This window comes from Excalfactoria chinensis, chromosome 1 (assembly GCF_039878825.1).
Source record: "Excalfactoria chinensis isolate bCotChi1 chromosome 1, bCotChi1.hap2, whole genome shotgun sequence".
Lineage (NCBI taxonomy): Eukaryota > Metazoa > Chordata > Aves > Galliformes > Phasianidae > Excalfactoria > Excalfactoria chinensis.
The window spans coordinates 166426387-166446573 of NC_092825.1; the positions used below are offsets into that span (position 1 = coordinate 166426387).

At 36.4% G+C, this 20187-nt stretch overlaps 1 protein-coding gene across 4 annotated transcripts in view; it reads right to left on the reverse strand.

Moving 5' to 3' along the window:
* Positions 1-20187, reverse strand: part of SGCG (sarcoglycan gamma) — a 109281-nt gene that overhangs the window by 59227 nt on the left and 29867 nt on the right. For 2 of the 4 annotated variants that reach the window (XM_072339958.1, XM_072339968.1), the window contains exon 2: positions 18795-18886. The gene's annotated coding sequence lies outside the window, so the exon portion shown is untranslated. Of the gene's footprint in view, positions 1-16761; positions 16851-18794; positions 18887-20187 lie in introns of those variants that run through there. The other 2 variants (XM_072339987.1, XM_072339977.1) reach the window with 2 other exon arrangements.

Consider the following 20187-nt stretch of genomic DNA (forward strand, 5'->3'; position numbering starts at 1 on the left):
CTAAGAGAATTAGTGGTCCAGTAACAAGCAATTAAAGGTGAAATGCTATAAGAATTTATGCTGTTGGATGTCCTTTTCTAGAGGAATCAACAACTCTGAGTTTTGTAATTAGTGATGATATTACTGACTTTCAAGAGACAAAATTACATAGAATAACCTTAGGTTTGTTTGGAGAAATCAAAGAGAAATTCCTCTATGGCATGGAGTTGTTTTAAGAAGCTGAACTGAAAGGAAAAGCCCTAGATGAAGATATTTTATAGCTGTCTGGGGAAGTCTCATACTTGAAAACATTGCATGTAGCACACAAAATTCATACCTGTTGGAGCACACGTGTAAGCTGCTGATGAAATAGCTACGTATTCTTTATGCTTTGATGCTAAGGCTGCCTTCTGGAAAAGTGTAGCCATGAAAGAACATTACCTTGGACCTATTCCGTTTTTTTATGAAGCTTGATTTGGAAACTATCCTCTGTGATTTCCATGATTCAGAGGCCCAGGAATCCAGGACTTTTTAATATGAATATCTAGATATTGAAAGACTGTCCATCACTAACGCTACTGTGGCCTTTAGGTCAGTTTGGGCCTCAAGTTCAAAAGCTATTCTGCTATCTCTGGAATATTTAATGAAAATAGAGTTTTGAATTTGCAAACTTATCAGTAAGCCCTCTTAGGAGAGCAAGTGTGGGTTAATCATGTTATTTTCAGGAATTAGTTATGTGTAGTGATTACTGTTTTAATTGAAATTTGTGTTTTTGTTTCTGGTTTTTTTTTGGGTTTTTTTTGTTTTTTTAATTTGAATTGGAAAAAAAAGTAAAAATATGTTTTCACTAGCTTTGTTCACAAAAACCTGTCTTTTTTCATGAACATTAAGTGCTTAGAGGGAGGGGATTTTGCCCCCCTACTCTGCTGTCCTGAGTACTTGGAGTACTATCCCCAGTTCTGGTGCCCTCAGCACAAGAACTTGGGCTGTTGGTGTGGGTCCAGAGGAGAGCCAGGAAGATGATCAGAGGGCTGGAGCACCTCCCCTGCGGGGGCAGGTTGAGAGAGTTACAGCTCTTCAACAGGAAGAAAAGGCTCCAGGACCTTACAGTGGCCTTCCAGTACCTGTAGGGAGCCGACAGGAAAGCTGGGGAGGGATTTTTTATAAAGGTATATAGTGACAAGACAAGGGGAAATGGCTTTAAACTGGAAGCGGGTAGATTTAGAGTAGATAATAGGAAGCAGTTCCTCTGTAACAGGTTGACCAATGAGTCTGTGGAAGCCCCCTCCCTGGAGGCATTCAAGGCCAGGCTGTATGGGGCTGTAAGCAACCTGGTCTAGAGGAAGGTGTCCCTGCCTATAGCAGGGGGTTGGAACCAGATGACCTCTAAGATTCCTTCCAATCCAAACCACTCTATGTTTAGATAATTATGATTATTCTGTATTAATTGTCATTTTGTCATACAACAAGTAATAATAATAAGCAATTGGAAAACAAAATTTTAAATATAAAACTGCTTTATTTCACTAATACATTAAACAACTATAATTCTATTGATAATTATACAGTTACTATCATTTTACATCTCTGGACTGTTTGTCCAGAGATGGGACTTTCAGCAAAGAGAGCAAAGCTTAGCACTCAAAATCCCTTTTCAAGTTGAAGTTAAGAACTGGTGAAGTCTTGTGAACAAATTTGCACCACTGATACTCATAAAATGCACATTGTGGAAAAAAAAAACAACCAATCCACATCAATCATTGGAACTTCTCCTCTTTTTACATGAAGTATATTTATTTACGTGCAAGAAGAATATATGCGTGAGGCTGAAAGAGGGGATAGAGTGCAAAACTATAACAGTCGGTAGAAAGACCATTTGAATCATTTTAACATTCCCTAAATTCTTTTGTCATTATGAACAAACTGTAAAGTGAAATAAAATCACATGTCAACTCAGGCAAGTGAGAACTATGTTACAGTCTGCATACAGTATCTTCATGGAACATTATCTTCATTAAAGCTTTTATATAACACATCGGGCTAGATTTGTATTATTATATAGTATGAACATCAGAAGTACATTAAGACTGACTTCACAATTCGGTGGCATTCACGCCTGTAATAAAAGGCACACTACTGCCTTTTTGGGGACAGAAGAGTTCACTGATGAAGAAACAGAAATAGCTTAGCACTGCTGTAGCATTTTCCTGCCAGAGGAAAAACCTGATGTTGATAGAAAAAGTAGGAGTAATCAGGAAGCTCTGGAACCCATATGGAAATGCTTCCAATTCACATTCAGACAGACAGTGAAGTTCAGGCTCTTATGACCAGATGAAAAGCTTCTAATTCCTTTCTAACTTCTCTCATTCTAATACCATATATTTAATCTTACATGATTTGTTTTGCTATGATTGTATATATGTATTATTATATGGTATATTAGTTTCAATTGTAAACTAATGTCATCAACTTAAAAGAGCTGGATCCCTGTGGCATAATTTGTGGAAGCGGGCAGAGAAATTCACGTGGCTGAGCTGACTGTTTGCATACTTTGCAGTGAAAATGTACGTAATAATCTTGAGATTATTATAATTTCTATCTTTATACTGCTGTAATAGATGAAAAGTAGTCACTGACAGTGTAGAATGATGGGTTATAATAAAAAATATTATTTGCTGATTATCTGTGTACTTCTCAATCTCAGTTATGGTAAAAATATTTTTCAAGTGTTTTCCATTTTTCCATTTGATTTATTTTCCCTCCCTTAACGTAGTCTCCAAACATTAAAGAAAAAAATCACTGTTGTGATACTTCATGCAGATTCAGAAGATCAGGCAAGTTCTAAAATACTGTTTGGACTCTTCTTCTGTGTTTTTACATGTGTGCCCCGGTGGCGCAGTGGTAGCATTCCCGTCTGCAACACCAGGGGGCCCGGGTTCGAATCCCCCCTGTGGAGCAGGGGGTAGAAGTGCCGCTCTGCTACACACAGGGCTCGAATCCCGGGAGTTGGACTCGATGATCTCTAAGGTCCCTTCCAACTCGCACAATACTATGATACTATGATACATTTGACCTAATCAAAAGAGATAAAAACTCCATCTTTGTTTTTCCCACGTGATACAACTAGTGTGTTATTACTTCTAATTACTTCTCTTGCACTTATGCTACGCTATTCTGGTTTACCCTCTTGGTCCATCCAAACATCTTTTTAGTATGTATTTACCATGAGAATCCAACACAATACTTCCAAATGGTCAGACTGCTTCCTCTTCATGTAATGTCCCCTTTTAAAGTTAAGAACAATGGTTAAGATTCTTTGGCTCTGGCTGCGCCATCAAAGAAATCTGCTCTAACATCAATATCGCCATTGTTACAATACACCCCTTGACAACAACATGAAAGAAACTCTGTGCACTGATCAGAATTAAGTCAGGAAATGACTCTGCTTCTTGAAGCACTGCTCCTGAAAACAGTCATTGATGGGATTGTAAACTGTAGTCTGGTTATTGTATCTAATTACAACATTTACACCATGAATGTAAAAGACAAAAAAAAACAAAACTGTTTTTTTCTGATATTGTTCCTGATCTACTACAGAAAACCCAGGTAGGGTCACTGGCAATGTAGTCTTTATTATTTAGTTTCTACTAGTTAATTGATAAATTAATAATTAGAATCACAGAATCACAGAATCACAGAATTATAGGGGTTGGAAGGGACCTCTAGAGATCATCAAGTCCAACCCCCCTGCCAAAGCAGGCTCCCTACACCACGTCGCACAGGTGATTATTATTAATAACCACATTGCTATGTCCAAAAATAATAGAACAGGAATATTATATTCATATTATTAATGATAAAATTATTATTCTATTCAGCTTGCACAATTCAGTAATTAAGCAGTCTAACTGATATAATTGCTTCACCAATCTGTGTTATAGTAGACTTCTGTGAACACATTACTACTTGCATGTCCCATTCTGTATTTCCCATATGCATATATCTTGGAGTTACCACGTTTTTCTTTCAGTTACATTTTTAATACAACTATAAAACTTCATTTAGTTTCTTAGCTTCCTTAAAGTAAAGCATTTTAATTATTCTATCTTATTTTGAAGCTACAAAAACATGTATAGTTTTCCTTTATTTCCCATTCTTCTACATATTTTCATAATGACAGCTTATGTTTTACTCTACAGATGGGAAATATGTGGTTTTTATGACTTCCCTCTTTATATCACACCAACACGTGCTCCTTTGCATTTTTCCAGTTTCCCTCAATCTTGTTTAAAAAGCTTTAGCCTTTTTAAAGTATCGTACACCTGGTTCCATTTCCATTAAAATGAATGTGCCATTTCTTTTACTCATACCTTCTGTTCTACCTTAATCATGCTCTTTCTATATGGCCTTGCACAGAGGAGTAAAAATATTTTAAAAGACTGTTACCATGGAAGTCCTAGTCTTCAATTATTCATTTCTTAGTCTAAACTTTGCTCCCAGAACCTATTAGCTACCTTTCTAGGCTCAGTAAATTCAGTCTTTCTCTCTGTTTCAAGGTCATAGACATGCACATTCTCTTAGGTCTAGCTGACTGAATCAGCAGTTTTCCACAAAACGCTGCTGCCTTCCTTCACCTATCGGACCAATACATAAAGTAAGGTTTCTTAAATATTGATAGAAGACACAAATTATCATATGGATTTCCTGTTTAATAAAGCAACTTAAATTTTTTTTCAACATGATAAAATTCCTACTACTCTCCCAATGTACAGACACAGTTTAGGATTATAATAGTGAAGTCTGCTGTCTGTACCAAGATGCAGCTTAGTTCAACATCTTCGGTGACATACTTGCCAAAGTTTTTGTAGGGAGGCAACTTGTTTCTGTGAATGCTGACTCTATTAGCAACCTGTCTAGGATGTTAAGAGGTTAGAAAAATGAAGAGCTCAGCTAAGATACGATATGCAGAAATTCCATCACACCACCCACTTTCTCCAGTCCTAATAGGGAACTACTTAAAATTTCTTATACTGTCTTACAAATGGATCTGAAAGAGGATTGAGTCACTCCAGCTCTCAGTAACTGATAAGCATGCAGAAACATTGCAGAGGAGACTCTGGTCTCAGAAATAGGTGTTAAGTCTTGTGGAGCTTCTTAGTGTAACCTTCTCTTCCTCTTAACTGAAGGAAAGGGAAACAAGAGATCTACACTTGCTTGCCTAAGATGCTTACCCGCTGGCACTGTCTCACTGTTGGGAATTCTCTACCTGTGCTGATTCCATAAATATACACTCTTTTACAACTTGTTGCCCACTCCATGATTTGTTTTAGTAGTATTTGTAAATGACTGTTTACATGGGTGGATAGCGATAAGACAAGGGGGAATGGTCTTAAACTGAGACAGGAGAAGTTTGTGGCTCTGGGCAGACTGGTCTGGTGGTTGGTGACCCTGCCCATAGCAGGGGAGCTGAAATTAGATGATCATTATGGCCCTTTTCAACCCAGGCCATTCTATGATTCTGTGATTCTGTTTTAGGGAAATACTGTTCATTGGTCATCTACTCAAAAGAACAACAAGATAGATGTCGTAAATGGAGCACACTTTAGAAAACTGAAATTAAGAACTCTTAATGTATTTGCCGATTATGTGAGAAACTGATGAGAATTACAGCTGTCCTTTGAGACAATGGGAGACAAATTGAGGATCGTACTCAAGCCCAGATCCTGAAAATCTACTCATCTCAGCATCCAACAATAATTCTACTAGAAATGAATTCCAGTGAACTCACAAACTTGAAATTGCTTTCTGATCTTCCAGACACATACAGCTGCATACCTTGGGTTCAGAAGTCATCCAAAGGCTATTATTGGTGAGCACATAAACACTGTCAATTCCAATATCATAACATTCAACTATTATCTCCTGACTTGGTGCACTGCCACTCCTTCCCACATCCCACCCCTTTCCTATATCTGTTATTGAAAATGATGAACAAGTTAAGAAGAGAAGGAAAGACTAATTACTATTTAAGAATTCTTCAGGAGGATAAGGAAGTACAGTGGGTATATTCCCTTTATAGTGGAGATGTGCCTCAGGAATAGCAGCCTAAAAAGAAAACACAGCATTTCACTTACATTTATTATTTTAGATGATGGTACTTGTAGGGTTCTGCACCTCAGCAATGCCTGACAAATACAAGAGTAAATCAAAGGGGGATGATTATTCATCCTGTTTTCATTCCTTTTCTTGTTAATAAAGGAAAATAATAATAAGAGGAAATAAGAAGTAAATATGAATGCAGAAAACATTACTATAATAAAAAAAACACAACACAAAACAAGCTATTTTGGAAGCTGTAATAATCCTATCTTCAATAATTAAAACATTAGTTGTACTCTTGAATGATAAATAATAAAGGCTCTTAAAAATCCTTCAATAATAAAGTCTCCTTCTTAATTAATAAATAAGGTATTCTGTGATAACTTACAAAATAAACACAATGTAAAAAACACCTAAATGAATTGAAAGAACAAGCAACACCGCAGTTAAATCCTACACTGATGCTAAGAGAAGCAGACAAGTCTTTAAATGATAAATTTAAGCTCTGCAGCACCTATCTCAAGACAGACAGATGAAAGGAAGAAGGCAAGGAATACAGAGAGCTAACACTTCCTTAAGAAAAACAGCACACGCAGGCAGCCACTGAGGCTGGAAGAATCTTACTTCTCCCTTCTCTTAGTAGTTAATAAAAATCCTGTCTTTATGGAAAATAAGAACAGTGAACATTTCGTCTACCGTGGAAATGGCTTTCTCACTAAAAAGGACAAAACAAAATTAAAAGCCCAAGGATGACTTGAGGATTTCATACGTTTTGTATCTATAAATAACAAAATGATAGTCCTTACAGGATTATAAATTACACTGAGAACTGAACACTGCATGCTCTCTTATTCTGATAATTTGATCTTTCCAGGTATCACAAAGCTTTTCTTTGGGCCCTCTGGGGTGTTATTCTCTGTAAGTAATACAGCTTTACAGTGTGATCTGGGTATTAGCTGACACTCCAAGAAGAGAAACAGATGGGAGATGGCTGCAAAATTACTGAACTTTTACTATAATCTCACTGAGGTTGTTTTTGTTCACTAGGATTTTAGTTATTTTAGTCAGTGACAGTTAAATTATTCTCTTATTCAGAAGAGACAGGCACATTACACAATGCAGATAAGGCCATTCTGTTCAGTCCTTATTACGGTAACTCATTGGAAAAGACCGGCACTGAATTCTTAGATTAGTTTGCAAGTAATTTGATGGAAAACATTCTGAATAAGATAATGAATTCTAGAATTTTCTATAACTTTAGACATGTAAAATCAAGCAACTGTTTTAATTATCAGAAAAGTGATATCTGCAATCTATAGTATCTAACTTATGTTCTTCTAACTTACGACATCTGACACACCCCAGGCATCCAATTTAAATCATTAAAACTCAAGCCTGCATGCTGCACTACTAAAAATCTACAGCAGTGGAGGTAGCACACTGTTGCTGCCACTACTGCATCCGTATGATGTTGGCCCATGACATCAGACGCAGATGTTGGTCGTATGGCAGAAGAGGTTGAATCTTCCCATCAGTATTCAGATAAATGTTGCTGCTACCTTTGGAATGCCCTAGTCTTTCAATTTCTGTTTTATATAACTTCCTAGATCAACAAGACAAACAAACAAACAAAAGAACAACAACAAATAATAACAATACAACATACTATTCACATGAAACTGACTCTTCTGCAAAGTTCTACTCTTCCAGTCTTGGTTAAGCTGCTTGCAGTACAGCATATTAGCCTTTTATGTGGACCTGGATGAGGAAAGAATCAGATTTTGTGCCAGAGTACTTTATTCACAGTTGGTTGGACAGTGATAATGCTAAGGAACCTCAGATATCCTTCTAAGTGGGAGCGCCTTGTATGTCCCAGAAACCAGATAAGCTCTTCTCCAGTAAAGCTATGCTTACCTCTGTTCTTTGTTTTCCCCATGAAATTATCTCATTTTTAAAATCATTTCGGACATTCTCCTTTGCAATCTGCTGCATTAATCCCAGGTTTTGTTCAAATTCCTCTACTTACTAGCTTACCATTTTCCTTTCTTCTCTTACACATTCTCAGTCTTTATGCTCTGGCTCTTCTTCCCCTTTGGTCCTAATTACTATGCTCAAAATAACTGTCCAGTTACTTCATAATTATCTTTAGTTCTTAATATGTCTCCTCACACTCTGTCCCTTTAACATTTAAATTTATTGATAATTCCAGCCCTTTTGAAACATCTGTACCTGGCGTGTCTCCCAGACCCAATACTCGGATGACTGGAATCATCCTTTGCTTCTTTGAGGAGCCTGTCTCTACATAGCCTTTCCTCTCTTTGTTTGGCTGTTGCTTACACTGCTTTTAAATCAAGTCTTCCTTTGTCTTTCCTATGAACACCAGCAGAGGTATAGGAGAATATCTCACTGAGACCATAGATTCTTATGGGTGAAAGGATGTCAGCTCTCATCTCCATCCAAACCTATTGCAGGGAAATTGTGCTTCAGTTCCATGAGCAGAACTCACAAGATTTGCTGAAACATTTCTTTCGTGTATGCTGAACTATGATCTTATGGGTTCAAAGAGAGTTCAGACAGATTATCACAGGGTATAAAACGCATACTTGTTTTGGTGCATATTGTCATTCATTTGCTGACGTTTTTTGTGCAAAGAATTCCCCTACCTTACATCTAGAATAGTAAACCTGCCAGGGTTAAGGCATGCACTGTGGATATCAGCAGGTTCAGCTGACAGCAGCAGGTTCAGCTGACAGCGAAGTCTCTTGGAATGGCTCAGCCTTTGCCCCCTGGCTCCCTGCCAGGCATGACCAGGGCCACTTTTTGACCATTTTACGGGGACAGGAGAGATGAGGACTCCCAGAAGAGCACTGTGTTTTTCTGGGGATGAAAATTAGTTGCACAGCTGCAAGCTGTGTCATGCCATTTGCCTTCAAAGCTGAGGATTAGCCTTTGCTAGCACATATGTGTCTTAGTCCAAACAAAGATGAAATTCAGCTATGGACAATTGAATGTTGTCCTTATTGTCCATTCTGGAAATTATTTCTCCCTCACTGGTTTGTGTTAACAAGAGTTTGTACTAATATTTAAGTGCTCTTAGTTACATACATTGAACTGAGTAGTAAGAAGTTCCAAAGCAGTAAGCAGCAATTATTCTCCTATACAGAATATTTCAATGGACATTTCACTAACTTTCTTTTGAGCAGACTACCAAGATTATGGAAGCCTATAGTGGTGAACAAGAACACCATCTGTTACACAGTTATAAATCTACTCCTCAGAAAAAAGCTCCTGACTCTGTAAGAGGGAATAATCAATCATCTGAAATTGGAAAAGTTTTATCACCTCACGACAGTTCAGAGGAAGCGAACTGTTGTGTGTGACGTGGTAGTTTCATCAGGCTGTGCAGCCTGGCAAACAGTTTGACATTTCAGATGTTTCATGACATTCAAATTCTTACTCTCCATACCATATTTTCACACCACAATTTGTTGCACCTGCAAAAGCACTACATTCAGACCTGGAAGAAAGCGCCAGACACAAAAATAAGGAAAGGCAAGACTGCCATTCATTTCCAGACAGCTCTATGGAACTATTTCTGTATTCTCACCTATTAAAATCTCTTCTGTCCTCCAGAGAAAAATCTCTTGCAGTGATATTTATAGTATCATTAGTAAGTCTTAAAACCTACAGCAACTACAGAAAATACCTATTTTTAAGAAATTACATTTGTTCTTTAAGACTACAAATTTGAGTGACAATGGGATGAGCCCACAGTATGTCTAGAAGTTTGAACTTAATCCTAAGCTGGGTGACTCATTGGAATTCTGTCTACTTTATAGTGGCTTGCATGTCTTTCGGTATTGCAGACATGAAGGAGCTTATTTGCATACCTGACAAAATGGATGCTTCCTATGTAAAGTACAAGATCTGTAGTTTGTTACTCTCAGTTGCAGTGAAGGTAAGTTATTCGTGTACAGTATAATTTTATTTCTTAAGGACAAAGACTATTATATGAAACCAGGAATCGTTTTTGGGCTTCCAATTTTCCTTTAATGAAAACACCACCAGCAATCTCAATGCACTGGCAGGCACAAGTACTTTTTTATATCGTTTTCTCAGCCACTTGTTATCCCTTTTCTGGCTAGTTATACACTGGAGTAAAGTAGGACAGATGCACAAAGTGAATTTGGTGCCTGGGGTCCAGGGTTACAGGAGGAATGGGACATCTTGGCTATGGGTTCTGAATATCCTGTAAGGCTGAAAGTTCTTTACAAACGTGAAGAAAATGAAAGCAGTCCCTTTGCTGGAAACAAATTATTAAAGAATGCCTGTTGCCATCCTCTCATGTAGATCTCTACCAAACAAGAAAACTTCTAGAAACTCTAAAAAAATTATTTAAAAAAATCAGTTGCATGTTTTTAATTTCTAGGTGTGTGATCATTTCTGTGACACAACGTTAATCACCATCAAGGCCAAAATGAGTCTTGAAGAAATTCTGTTCTCATTGTAATTTAAGCTTTACAAGGAACAGAGCTTTCAGGAAAAGTCCTTTAACATTATCTATAATGTTGTTCCCAGGAAAAGTATTTTATGTCCTCTGTGCTGCAAGAGGCACTGTCTGTGACAGCATAAAAAAGCAGCTCCATTTAAATACATAAAAGCATATGAATTGGTGTAACCTTTTCTCTTTTTCCTGTGCTTGCTTCTACTTTTATTAAAATGCTAACCACTACTAGGAAGAATGCTGCTGTCTCTCTACAGGCATAATCCCAGTTCATACAGTAGACTTAAGTACAATGACAAAACAGATACAAAGACAACTCCATTCTTGAGTGCAGTCCACTGTTGGCTGAGAAGCTTGAATAGCTGTGCATTAGCCCCGTTAAATGATTACATACATTATATGGAGATATAATGCTCTTCTGTGAACCTTTTTTGAATAGTGAGGTGAAAATATATTGAAAAAAACAACAACAATGCAACTAGATACAGAAGCGAGAGATGAAAATGAGCCCTCATGGCTTCCCTTCTGAGTCTGAATGATTCATCACAGGATTCCAAAAATCTGAAAGAATTATTTGGTGTTCAATCTAGAAAGTCTTAATTGTGCCTTTTTTGAAAGGGCACATGTAACTAAACTGAAAATTTGAAATTCACTTCCCTTTTCTGCAGCAAGGTAAGCAAGATGCATCCTATTTATACTAACTGCCTCATGTCATATTTTAAATGTCTCCCCTTTTATGATCAATTTTTTGCATTGGACATCACAAACTGATGTGCTGCTTTTCCACTGCAGTCCTCGACATAACAGCGTTACTACACATTTTTATTTACACAGGAGAAAACAGATTAATTTAAATGTGTATTAGACACACAAGGAAATACCAAAACACATGTACAGTGGAAGCCTTTTTAGATGACATTAACTTCAAATGTTTAGGCAGCCTCTATGTTTCTTCAGCAGCTGTGAGAAAGCAGTTATGCAAAATAACAGGAGATGAACATAGCAAGATGTTTTCACCAATATGCTACTTTTTGGATTAAACTAACAGGAAAGATGCAAAAGTTACAGAACACATATCTCATCTTTCCATTAGCTGTACAAATAATTGAGATAATAAATAAAAGCTAGGATTGCATGTAAAGCACATACACATTCCAAAACATACTGAGAATTAGATCTCTCATTCAACATCTATGCACCTTTTGTACCTCAAAGTTGTTTTTTTAATATAAAGCACTTTGATGGAAATGGAAATAAAAATAAGCAGTTAATACTGAAGCCTATGTTTACAATTAAATGTGATCTACATTACTAGATCAAATACTGCAATGTGAACAGTATGGTTTGTATTTTGCATACTTCTGCATTTTAAATATGCTACTTTGGGAAAATGGAAAACAATTTCTGTTAGGGTCAAAGGACAAGCACATTACAAACTCCAGGAAACATGGTCCTAGCATCTAAAGTCATTTTTTGGACTAATAACAGAAAAAAAAACATCTACAGAACACACATGTAATTTATTATTTTAAGCTCAGATAAGACAGTTTATTTGCTAATCAACTACTGAGAATGCTGCCTAACATGCCCATCTGTTTTTGTAGTATGAGATTTTACCAGAGGACCAACCCTGAAGATAAGAAAACTTGGAATATTTTATCAGGAAGCTCTAATATCTGGTGTCTGCTACCTATACATCCATTACGGTTTTATTTACAATTTGGACCATAAACAAAGAGCAACCAACAAGTTTTAGAGCTTTTGCACCCATTCTACAGTTTATGAAAACAGAATTAGACATGTAAGGCCTCTTACCTAAACTGTTCCTTGTAGATTTAAAGAAAATTACAGGCCATTCTGAAGTACAGATCCTGATATGCTGTTAGGAAAGATTCACTGCTGCTTATGTGCATTCTCAGCTTGCTTACTATCTGTGTTACAGGTTGAAGTAGACTTGCCAAGAGAGGAACTACTTCCCGGTATGGTGAATTCTCATGTAAATGTTTCTCCATGAAGAGAAAAAGCTGCAAATTACACTTTTCTAAATTCAGGTTCAGGAAAAGTCCATGCAACTTTCTAAGTTCAATTTTGTTACGTCGGAGATTTCAAAGCCTGTAGGAAATCTTTTAGAACATTTGTACATTAGATCCTAATAAAAATCAATCACTGCATCTATAGCGAACTAAAAACTGTCTGACCAAATGATGACCTACCAGAAATGTCCTTAAAATGTCTCTCAACTGTGAGTTAAGGCATCTATATCTACATTTAGGTGCCCAAATCACAGAAAGCAGTCTAAGCCGCCTGCTGACTTGCAGTAGGTGGACATGCAGAAACTAAATTAAGAAACAGAATCATTAACATTGCAAAAGATCACTGAAATCATCTAGTCCAACCATCATCCTATCACCATCATGCCCATTTAACCATGTCCCTCAGTGCCACTTCTACATGTTTCTTGAACACCTCCAAGACAGTGGTTCCACCATCAAGCTGGGCAGCCTGTGCCACTGCCTCACCACTCTTTCACAGAAGAAATTTTTCCAGATATCCAAACTAAACCTCCCCCGGTGCAACTTGAAGCCATTTCCTCTTGTCCTGTCACTGTTTCCTGGGAGCAGAGGTAGACCCCCCACCTCACCACTACTTCCTTTCAGGCGTTTGTAGAGTGCAATAAGATCTCCTCTGAACATCCTCCAGATTGAACAATCCCACATCCCCCAGCTGTTTCCCATAAGAATTGTGTTTCAGGCCCTTCACAGCTCCACTGCCCTTCTCTTGACAAAATTTAGCATCATGAACTCCACCTTGTAGAAGAGCTGCTCTGAAAGTATGCATTATTTGAATCAAAAAGAAAGCCAAATAAAATTCCCCAGAGACTTCAAATCATCTACCAGTGTTCAAATCTATTTCAAAATGGGAAAGTTGTCTTGTAAATGTTCTCATTTCTTTTCAGCTGTGAAATATCAAAATATGAAATCAGACATATAAAAGAGATAAAGTCTCCACAATATAGTTTAAGTACAGTATATTAAATACTAAGAATCCTAGTGATAAAAGGAAAAAGTGCATTAAGCAAACTTGAGAGACATAGATGCAAAAAAGGGAGATAGACGGTAGAACAGGGAGATAAGTTGCCAAGAAAATGCTGAATAAAGTCACAAAAACATTGACAAGATATCAAAAGATGAGATCTTCTGATAAAGCAAAGGAGGATAAAAGTTTACCTTTATGCAGCCTTTGCTTTTCTTCTTTTACAATCTAGCCATCTATATGCTTCACTCACTCAAGAAATCAAAAATCATAGTTTATTTCTAGGTAATTCCAATTCCTAATTTTCTTCTGAGTTAAAGTCATATTTTAGTTGGTATTTGGGTATTTCTGATACAGAAAGACAGTCATTTTAATGTTACTAATATAGCTAGCACTTTAGATATTTTCAATATGGCTAAGGGAAAATGACCTTATCTTCACAAACATGGCTAAAATCACTTAACAAAGCAAATCAGTGCTGTGAATTATAGCTGCTATCAGTTCTGTAAATGTTTAACTAGACAGAAAATCAATGAAAAGTATGAAAATAAATGCTAAAAAATTAAGTATGCGTATGTGATTCTTATAGCTAACTATCAAGCTGTGCATATATTCACATAAACAAATGTTTATGTCTTAGTGAGAATCACTTGTTATATAGCTAATGCCAGCAACATCCAACACTTAACACATATCTCACTCAGCTTAAAACATGTTGAAGTTTATACTCCTCTTCACATTCTTACACGGAAGTACTTCACCCACCACAGAAATGTAAGCAACTATGGCATGAAATGAAGCATCTGTATAACAGCTTTTGGCAGGTATACAGAGAGGCTTAAGGAGAAGACTGCTCTAGGTAGCCAAAGTTACAGATGAAACACATAGTGAGAATATTCTTACCCAGGCTGAAAATGTGACCAAGATATTGAATTATCTTGTTATGGAAACTGTCATGATACTTTTATCTTGGCTTAATAAAGGAAAACGTGTAATCACACCATGTCACTGTCTAAATTGTCTGTCTCCCATTGCTTTCATCCCTCTTACAATTGTTTTTGAGCTTCTTGGTCAATTCCAACTGTTCTGTGGACAACAGAGGTCTCAGAAATCATATATTCCCATGAACTTTCTGAAAATGAGATGAAAGGCAGATGAAAGCCCTGTAATGTCTCCACTGAGAAACTGCAATTGTCAAGATCACCTCTCATTAGATACTAGAAGTCCTGAATGAGAGAAAACCTTTGTAAATGTCTCTGTTAAGGAAAAACCTCGATCACCTCATTAAACATCTAAGAGAATAAACCCCAAGAAATAAATTCACTTGAAAGCCAGGCGAAATTAATTCCAAGTCGTGAAAACAATTACAAACTGTAAGATGTCAGGACCTACGATTTGTATCTCATGCAAAAGGCATTACTTTTCACAGGACGAAATAAATCTCACAAAATAATTCAAAGAAGAGGGCATTTGTATGCTCAGATGACTTTCCTGTGCTGTTTGATGGAGTCTTGGGTTTGTATGATATGATAGATCCAGTTTTTCCATTCAGTTGTTCTTTCAAAACTATTTACCCTTACTTAAGTACATTTCTCCTCAAGGCTCCTTGATACTAACAACAGTCTGTATGATTACAACTTACATACCTGTGTAATTACAAATCCATTACAGAATGGATGAATATTTTATTTTTAAATTATTATTGGAGCCTTATAATTACAGCTTAAAAGTAATATGCAACCTGCTTTCACCAGTTAGTTTTCAAGTAGGAAAAAATTTGCAAGTCATTTAGCAAAGCCACAGAAGCTTAGAAGAGAGATTTTAAATGGCTTCTTTTAATACTGGTCTTATTATAGATCCTTTTATTTTTAGCTAAACTACATGCAGTGATTCTTACACCCAGAGAAATTTTAGGGTCATCTGTTTTTTGTCATTATGTAATGGAAAGAAGGCCTGTAATTCATATGTGAATATCACATTTGTTTAGAAGACTTTCAGCCTAGACAAGGTAGAATCAACTCTGAATATGCCTTGTAACCAAAGTTACCAAAATCTTCACTGACTGCACACTTTCAGTACTCTGTGGGACAGTTACTATAGTTCCCACATTTGGGAGATCAGATTTCACCTAATCAAGCACAGATAAAAGCTGGATCCCCTACAAAGACAGTAGAGAGAAGCAGACTCTTCCAGGATGTGATTCATTACCTCCTCAAGAATGCATTTAAGTTAGAATGGTAAAACCACTTGTATCTCTATAAACGTAGCCTAGGTGATTGTTGTTGATGCAGTCAAATCACATTCCTGTTGTAAGAACTTATGTGCTCATTCTGACTCATGATTAAATTTTCAGCACTAGCACCTGGCAGAGACATCAAGTATCTTCCACTAAATCATTTGATAATGAGTCAGTAACACACTGATATCAAATTGGTCATTTTCTTGCAGGCAGTGAAATTATACAAGAGAAAATACATTTAAATCCAAGGAGACCACATATTGTAAAATGAGTTCTGTCTGCACTCAGTAGTGCACTCCTTATTTGTTCAAGTTAGCTAGATTCAAATTCCAGTCAGTTGAGGCTTATTTTGGTAATAGTTCCTCAGATGGAAGGTTAGTATCAGGCTGTCAAATCAAAAATAAGTGTCAGCAGAAGCAAAGAATCCACTCTAGACTGAACTGAACTTTCAGTATGTGATAGATAACCCAGAGAAACTTCGAGCTACAAACATTAGAGATTTACTATTGAAAACCAGAGATTTATGTAATACTGTAATATATTTGTATGCACATATGATGCTATACAAAAATTTAAAAAGCACAAAAAGTTAGCTTTTTAATGTTATGCAAGTGTAAGTTTAAAGCATGCAACTTCATATTGCATTTTGCTGCTAAAACAAACATATTCAAATTACCAGAATCTAAATTATAACTGTGTATAAACTTAGGTCCAAAAACAAACGGTATGAGCAGCAGCATGATTCTTAAATGTGGACAGAAAAAGGCCGGAATGCTGCACAGAAAATCAGATGGGAGGGAAGTTCAATATAACCATGTGTTAAGTAAAGATCAAATGAAAAACAGCTTGATCTTCATTTGCAAACATTTTAATACTTATAGAAATAATCAGAAAATAAGTTTCTTACCTTAGAGATCTGAAAGAATGTGAACTTCTGAATAAACTACAATCAGACTCTTCCACGGAGGGATCTGACTAACTTTTCCACTACTTTCAAATCTGGGAGTGGAAGATATTTTAGGCCTGGCCAAATATCACTGGAAGAAAATTTGCTCACATGTTTGGCTGTGTTTTGCATTCCACTTTGTTGCTCTGGCGTACAGACGTGGCTAATTTTAATCTGTGACATAAGCGGCCAATTCTATTGCTAAAATGGTTGTGTGCTGGCTCCAGATATGAACTGCCCCACTGTAAGATATAACCAATGCACTGTGCAAACTAAAACAGCACAACCTGTTATATCTGAGATCACAAATCCCAACTGCTTTATTAAAATCTGAGAATATGAAGTACTTCACAGAATTCAGGCATAAATACTATTAACATAGATAGCTGTTAAGAGCAAAATTATTAACAGAAAAAAAAAACTTGTTTTCTGCATCCTTGGGTAGTATTCAACAAAACTTGAAGTATTTTTTTTAATAAACAATTTTAATACTAGCTTTATTCTAAGTAGAATCTCTAGTGGTTGGTACATAAGGCATCTTTCAAAAAGGAAATACTTATGTTAAAGTTATATTTTACAATTATAGCAGGACATACAACATTTACATAATAATTACATTAAGAATTATTAACCCTCTCTGAAAGTTAATCTGTTCTTGGTATTATGAAAGATGCACATAACTGAAAAGAGACTCAAACCAAAAAGTTGCATACACGACATATTTTACAACATTCTTTTAGAAATTATGAGCCATTTTTCATCAATATCATTTAAGCTTTGAGTTTTTAGATACGTAAACCAAGAATTTTAGCTCTTCACTGATAACATTAGACTGACAATACAAAGAGTGACCCACAGAGTTTCTGTTTAACCTATGATACTGTAGAATCTGTGTTGTAATTGTATGCAATTTAAAAAGTATTAAAGCATGTGTTTATAAGATTTCCTCAATAGAAATCCAGTAAACATGCTATGCAATTGTCATTGATTTGTCTGGATGACTGTATTTCTCAAGGCAAGTGTTTCCTTTTCTCCAGCTATACACTCACAGTGTTATCGTGCTTTAGAAGATGAAGTTCCTATCAGACATTCAACAGCTGCAGATCATAAATTTAGGGCTAGCCACAGGCTTATAAGATACTTTTTTGCTTTTATGAACTCTGAGTCCATTAATTCTTTATGAGACTATCTACATTACACAAACCAAGTTGTTCTTTTCTGTACAGAAGAATTAATTCACTGGTATCTGACATAAAGGACAAACATTTGTCATAATGAAAGATTGCTAAATATCTTTAGAATGGCTTTTATATTTATCCTTACAGACTTATTAAAGATAAACAGGGATGAAAGCATTTGCATATTTTGTTAACAAAAACCTTTTTCTTTAAGTGAAATTCCACTGAAGTATTAGAGGAAGAAACCTATCAATGTCAGATACTTATGACGGGTTCAAGAAAGACATTAATTAGGTGACTGAGTGCTCATGTGCAGCAATTTTCTGCAAAATTCCTTGTGCATTCCTAGAGATAAGTTGAGGACCCCATGAAACTGGATGGAGGCCCAAAACAGAAGTGATACTTTAACTGTACTTTAATATGTTTGGTTTTGGAATAGATGTTATTTGATGTCTCAATTTATATAAAAGAAGTCTAACGTAGTGCTCAGCCCCAGAAAGAGATTAGATTGTACCACACACTAGCTCTCTTTATGTGCCCTCGGTGGTGCAGTGGTATAAAGTGCTGCTTGCGGCACTGAAGGGCCCGGGTTCGAATCCCCCTTGTGGCGCAGGGGGTAGAAGTGCCGCTTCGCTACACAGAGGGCTCGAAACCCGGGAGTTGGACTCGATGATCTCTAAGGTCCCTTCCAACTCGCACGATACTATGATACTATGATACTATGATACTATGATACAGAACTTTGTGTTACTTTCCATGTCTTCTTGGTATACCTGCAGAGTAGAAACACATAAAATAAAAAGAACAAATAAATACCTCAGTTAGTATCTTCTGAAATTCTCATGAAGTAGGATTGGAGCAAGAGGAACTGTCAGTGAATTCTGTATCATCTGAAGGCGGCTGTCTTCCTATTTAAATGTAAAGAATGGAAAGAGAAAGGAAAAATTTTCAGAAATATGTGGGAATGTACAAAATAAATTCCTGAATTGCCCTTCTGAGTACTTTAATAGGCAGTACTGTAAAAAAGATAGGCCAAAATACACTGAGACTGAAATTATAGTACACGCAAAAATGAAACACTGGAAACCCAAACCTCATCTGGTCTACACATGTACGTCAGCATTGCTTGTACTGAAAGGAATAAAATTTTTTGTCCAAAATGTGTATGAAAAATAATAAAAAGACTTCTGTTGCAATATTAAAGGTCTATTAGAATGCATTAGTGTAATAAGCAATTACTTCAGTCTTGGGGTCTCATTGCATCTGTATGAAAACTAGGTCTTCCTCTCACTCAAGTGATTACTGTCTGAGACCAAGAATCCTAATGTCCTGTCTCTCACCAGGAGTTGCCAACCTCCTTTTCATTTGGATTTAGATAATCAGTGACTGACAATGTGGTTCTGGAGAGGTTAGGTTAGTTCACATTAACAAATGTTTAGCCAGTTAAACCAAACATACTCCACATTGTCATGTCCTTCCCCTACCAGTACTTGCCTAACCAGAGGAGGAAATGGATACAGGATTCAGAGGCTGGGTTCCATGCTCTAACAAATTATAAAAACCTGTATATCCAGGTTTGTAACAAAACCAGAATTATTTATTAATTTCAAGAAGTACTTAAAAATGCATGCCATGGAAAAAAAAATAAATGGAAAAAGATACATAAATTGTGGTTTGAATATTCTGCCATCAAAATACACCACCTTTTTCATACAAATAGTATATAAGTAGTTATGTGTGTACCTACAAGTTCTCAATATCTCCTCAAAGCACAAGACAAAAAAATGGTGAAGACAGTGACTGTTTGCTTAACTAATTCATCCAATGAAAAGACAAACTAAATGGATATTCATGCAGCCATGAAAGCCTTTTGGTCCTATCAACTTCTCTAGCTTATTCAAACAATCTCCAGGTCTCTGACATGTTTAAGGAACACAATAGGATTTAAGGGCAAAAGAACAGTCTAGTCTCTTTGGAAAATCGAGTTTATTTCAGTAATAAGTACCAAACAATAATTTTACAGTTACTCATTATAAAAAAAAAATAAAAAAATAGCTTTACTTTAATCCTCTAGGCTAGATTTGCTCTGACTACTTGTTGCAGGGAGGTGTTTGTCCATTAGGCTTTATATACTGTAGTCAGAAAACAGATATCTGTGTAGTCAGAAGAGTATCTGCCTTTACTCCATTTACAGTACTTTTCTCCTTGT